We start from the raw sequence: 6000 nt of genomic DNA on the forward strand, positions 1-6000 counted from the left end.
CCAAAAAAACCCAAAAAACCCCCCAAAACCCCCCACCAAAAATTTCAAACAACAACCCGCCAAAACCAAAAAACAAAACCAACCACCAAAAAAAAAACACACAAACACCAAACAACACAAACACACAAAAACACAAACACTAAAAAAACAACACACAATTTCAAAAATAAACAACACAATAATCAAATAATAATCATATTATACCAAAAACCCCAAAACACAAAAAAAATATACAACACACACAAAACAATATTACAAACAAAAACCAACACAAACACAAAAACAAACCCTTAAAATTTTAAAAAATTATCAAAATCCCCACCCCAAAAAAACCATTTTAATTTAAAATTCTTATTTAAATTTAACCAAAACACAAATTACAAATTTTTATTTTAAATTGAACTAAATTTTTAAAAATAATACCCAAAAGTAAAAACTTAAAAAAAAAAAAAAAAAAAAATTAATAAAAAAAAAATTAATTTTTAAAAACAATTAATTAAAAAATTCAAAATATAAATTATAAATTATATAAAAAAACAAAACCCCACCACACAATTAAACACCAACAAATTTATATACAAATTAAAAATTAACTAATTATCCCCCAAAACCACCCCAAAAACAACCCCAAATCAAAAAAATATAAAATAAAAAAAATCACTTTAAAAAAAAAATAACCAAACACAACCCCCCCACAAATAACAATTAAAGTAACCCGGGAAATGAAACCTAATTTCCAAAAAATTTGCTTTCGAGGTTTTACAATTCTGGGCCCTGGGGCAAACCCTTGCCCCACAAATGGGCCAAACCAAAACCCCCTTTAGGAAAAAAAGGGCCAGGGGCAAAGGGAGGGCCCTTTTTTAGGAGGACATCACCAAAAAGGGGGAAGGAAGAAAATTTTAAAAAATTCTGTTTTTTGAAAAATAAATAGGCAAGTAGGATTTTCCCCAGTGGAGAACACGACCCCCAGCAACTGGAAAGAACGGAGTTAAGGCAGTGGCAATAGGGGCGAATCCACCAGAAGAAAAACCTAACAAAATTTTTCCTTCAAAAGGGGCCGATGAAAATGAGAAAAGAAAAAGGGATCCGGGGGACTTTAACGTGGATTAAAAAAATTTCCCATCCTTTAAGGGAAGAAAGGGGTTTGGTCCAGGGAAAACCTGCCCCCCAGATAAGCCTTTTAGCATAAAAAAGGGGGGGAAACCAAAAAGGGCCCTGTTTTTGCCCAAATGTTTTTAAAGGGGGCCCCGTTTATCTTAAAAGTTTAGGCCGCTCCCCTGAAAGGAAGTGTTCCTTAAAAAAGGACTTGGAAACCAAAAGCTTTTGGCTCCCATTTAACTTTTTAAGACCTAAGGGAAAAAACAATAATCCGATTTATGGATTTCCCAAATTAGCCGCCTTAAGAAAGATGGGGTCCCCCAACAGGTTTTTTAAAAAAATTTTAAAATTTTTAAAATTTTATACCAATAACAATATGCAGGGTTTTTAAAAACCCCATTTTATAAAAAGTGCAGCCGGACACGGGTTTTATTTTTAAAAGGAATTTTTAAATTCTTTTTTTTCTTTAAATTTTTTAATTTTTTTTTTACAAAATCCCATTTTTTTTTATTTTTTGAAGGGGTTTAAACCAAGGGAAAGGCCCCAAAAATAGGGGCATTTTTTTTTTAACCCCGCCCAAAAACCCAATCCCCCCAAAAAATTTCATGACAGGGGCCAACCCAAAAACAAAAGGGGGGTTGTCCTAAAACCGTGGACATTAAAGGCCAAAAAACCGGGGTGACTTTCCCCCCCTTTTGGGAAAAAGGCCCTCCCCTTTCCACAAAAAGGACCCCCCAAACCGGCCTAAAACCGGATTTTTATCAAACTGGAGAAAGGGATCCCCTTTGGAGGGTCTACCGGCCCGGGGGGCCCGGTCTGCCTTTGGGGGAAATTGTGCCAAGGGGACTTTAGATTTTAATAAAAGCCCGGTTTTCAACAAGGAAGTTTGGGGAAAACCCAAAGGGGGACAAAATTGCCCATTTTGGAAAAAAGTTTTTTTTGCCCCCAAATTTTTTGGTTTTTAACAAAATTAAGGGTAAACCTTTAAATTTTTTAAAAGTTTTTCAGGTTTAACGGGGAATTAAAAGAAATAAATTTAATTTTTAAGGCCCAAACTTTTTTCCGGGGGAATTTACCCCAAAACTACAAAAAAAAAATTTTCATAAGAGAAAACTTTTTAATTGGGGGAACACCAAAATTTTGGGAAGGGCCCATAACTTTTTTAATTTAATTAACCCCCTTCTTTTTAAATTTTTTTTTAAATTTGTTGTAAAGTTGAACCCCAATTTTAATAAAATTTTGGGTTATTTTTAATTTTTTTTCCCTTTAAAAATTTAAAACCCCCAAAGTAACCCCTGAAAAGGGGGAAAAAACCCCCAAAATTTTGGGTTTTTTGGGGTTTTAACCTTTTATAGGCGGGGAACCCCAAAATTTCCCTTAAAAAATTAACAAATCTCCCCAACATCCTTTTTCCCTATTTTCCCATGTGTAATTCTAGGGGCCCTTCCCCCCCCGGGCCCCCGGGGAAACGGTGGACCCCCCGGTTAACCCTCTGGGGAGGGACGGGGCCCCTCCCGAACATCATCCCCGGTAACCGGCCGGAAGGGGCCTTTTCCCCGGGTCTTTTCCCTACCCAAACGGTGGTAAAGCTGGGGTGGGCCGGTTCCCCCCCCAAAAAACCCTGGACCCTTAATAAGGAAACATTTTGAAAAGGGGCTCCAATTCAAAAAATTTAAAAACGTTCTTTTTTCCCCTTCATGAACCCCATTTTCCCTCCCATCTTCCTTTTTTCTTTTTCTTTTTCTCCTTCTTTTTTTCTCCTTTCTTTTTCCATCCCCCCCTTTTTCTCCAAAACCTTTCTTCCCACTCCTCCCCTTACCTTCCTCTTAATTCTTCCCCCCTTCCCCATTTCCTCCCTTCCCTTTGGTAAAAAGGGATGGCCTTTTTCCGGGTTCACCCCAACGTTCCGGGGTGGATTTCACCGCCCGGTTGGGCCCCGGGGTGTTTTTCCCCTTTGTTTGTCTCGGGGACAGCATCATGACAAAACCGCCTTAACAAAGGGTTAAAAGGGCTCTCCACCCGGCCCCCAACGGGAAGCACCGGGAACATTAAAAGGGGGACGGAAAAACGGGCCCCATAGGAAAACCCGGCCCATCCCCAAAACCACCCCCAAAACAGGGCAGAAGACCCCAGACGCCCCTACCCCCCTCCAAAAACAGATCGGGAAACTTTCCTCCGGCGGCATGGGGCTCATAACGATCATCGCCAGTTTATGGTTAAACCCCAAAACAATAACTGAATCTTAACTTTTTATCTGACTTAAACTTTCCTTTTTTCATCCACACACAAACTTTTCTTTTCTTTTGCCGCAACAACAGCTTTTGCACCTTCTTTTTAAAAGATTTTTTTGGTCATTTGGTTTTGACATTTTGAATTTTTACATAAATTTTTGGTTTTTACAAGATACCATTTTTTTTCACCCTGCAATTTTGGTTTGTTTTTTTCGGGGTTTGCGCTAACTGTCACGACAAAATTTCCCGGGGAAAAAAGAATCTTTTTTTTCTATCTACATAACTGACCCCCAAAAGAAACCATACCCATCACCCCCCCCCCAAAAGGGGGACCCCCCTAACTCTAAGGCCCCTCCCAAAACATCATCCCCCCCTCAGGGCCCCCAACGGGGGAAAATCATCCCACTCAACTATCACATGACTAAAGGCCTTAACCCCGCCCCAAAAATATCTTAATAAAACATGAAACATCCTTTCATAAATAAAACGACACAAAGACTTCATAAAACACCCTTCTCCTCATCTTTTTTTTTTTCTTCTTCTTCCCCTTCCCTTCCCTCCTTCTTTTTTCATCTTCTTTTTTTCCTTCCTCATCCCCTTCTTCTCTCTACTCCTTCCCTCCTTCATTCCTCCCCAATTCTTCCCCTTCTCATTCCCTCCTCTTCCTCCCCCAGAAACCCCCCCCAGGGTTTTTCCGGGGCCATAACTCCCCGGGGTCCCCTCCCCGCCCCGCTGGGAAGCCCGTAAATTCTCTTAAACCATGACATCATCATGACAGCATCATGACATCAACATGACATCATAACATCATCATGACATCAACATGACATCACGACAGCATCATGACATCATCATGACAGCAACATGACAGCATCATGACATCATCGACACATCAGACACATCATGACATCAACAAACATCAAACATCATCATAACATCATGACATAAACATGACAAACATAAAATCATGACACCATCATGACACAACCCATGACTCATCAGACAAAACATGAAAAATCATCATGACATCAACAGGGGCCCCCCAAGCATCATAACAAAACGCAAAACATGCCATCATCATACATCAACATGACATCATAACACATCAGACATAAACGACATAAAATGACATCAACAGCACCCCATCATGACATCAACATGACATCATAACATCTCATGACATAAAATCATGACAAAACATGACAGCAACATGCCATGGGACATCATCATGACATCAACATGACATCATAACATAAACATGACATAAACGCGGCATCATCAGACAAAACATGACACAACATGACATCATAAACATCATCATGACAAAACCCAACAGCATCAAAACATCATAACACATAAATGACATAAACGACATCAAACATCATCATGACATAAACATGACATAACATAAACATGACATCATAACACATCATGACACAACATGACATCATCATGACACATCATGACACATCTTTGGACATAAAATGACATCATGACACATCTCAAAAATGACATCATCATGACATCATAAATGACACCAAAAATGACATCAAACACATCATGACATCAAAAATGACATCATGACATCATCATGACATCATAAATGACATCAACTTTGACATCATAACATAAAATCCAAAATGACATCAACATGACATAAACAGACAGCATCATGACATCATCCCATGACATCAACATGACATAAACAGACACATCATGACATAAACCGGACATCAAGCACATCATAACATCATGAAAACATGACACCATGACATAAACGCATAAACATCGACATCATCATCATAACACCATGACATAAACATGACATCTTTGACATAAACCTTTGACATCATCATCATCAACATGACACACGAACATCATCATGACATCATCATGACATCATAACATCATAAAAATATCATGACATCATCATGACATCAACATGACAGCATCATGACATCATCATGACATCAACATGACATCATCATGACATCAACATGACATCATCATGACATCAACATGACATAAAATGACATAAAATCTTTGACCATCATGACATAAACATGACATCAGGGGACATCATAAATTGACATCATCCCCAAAAATGACATCATAACACATCATGACAAAACATGAAAATCAACATGACATCAACATGACATCATAACATCATCATGACATCAACATGACATCATAACATCATCATGACATCATCATGACATCAACATGACATCATCACGACAGCATCATGACATCATAAATCATCATGACATAAACATGACATAAAACCATGACATCAAACATCATCATCATGACATCAACATGACAGCAACATGACAGCATCATGACATCATCATGACATCAACATATCATCATGACATCATCATGACATCAACATGACATCATCATGACATCAACATGACATCATCATGACATCATCATGACATCAACATGACATCAACATGACATCATAACATCATCATGACATCATCACAACAGCATCATAACATCATGACAGCAACATGACATCATCATGACATCAACATGACATCATCATGACATCATCATGACATCATCATGACATCAAACATACATAAAACCCCATAAAATCATGACATCAACATGACATCATCAGACATCTTTGACATCATATGACATAAACATGACATCA

The sequence above is a fragment of the Pseudoliparis swirei genome, chromosome 1 (assembly GCF_029220125.1).
Source record: "Pseudoliparis swirei isolate HS2019 ecotype Mariana Trench chromosome 1, NWPU_hadal_v1, whole genome shotgun sequence".
Lineage (NCBI taxonomy): Eukaryota > Metazoa > Chordata > Actinopteri > Perciformes > Liparidae > Pseudoliparis > Pseudoliparis swirei.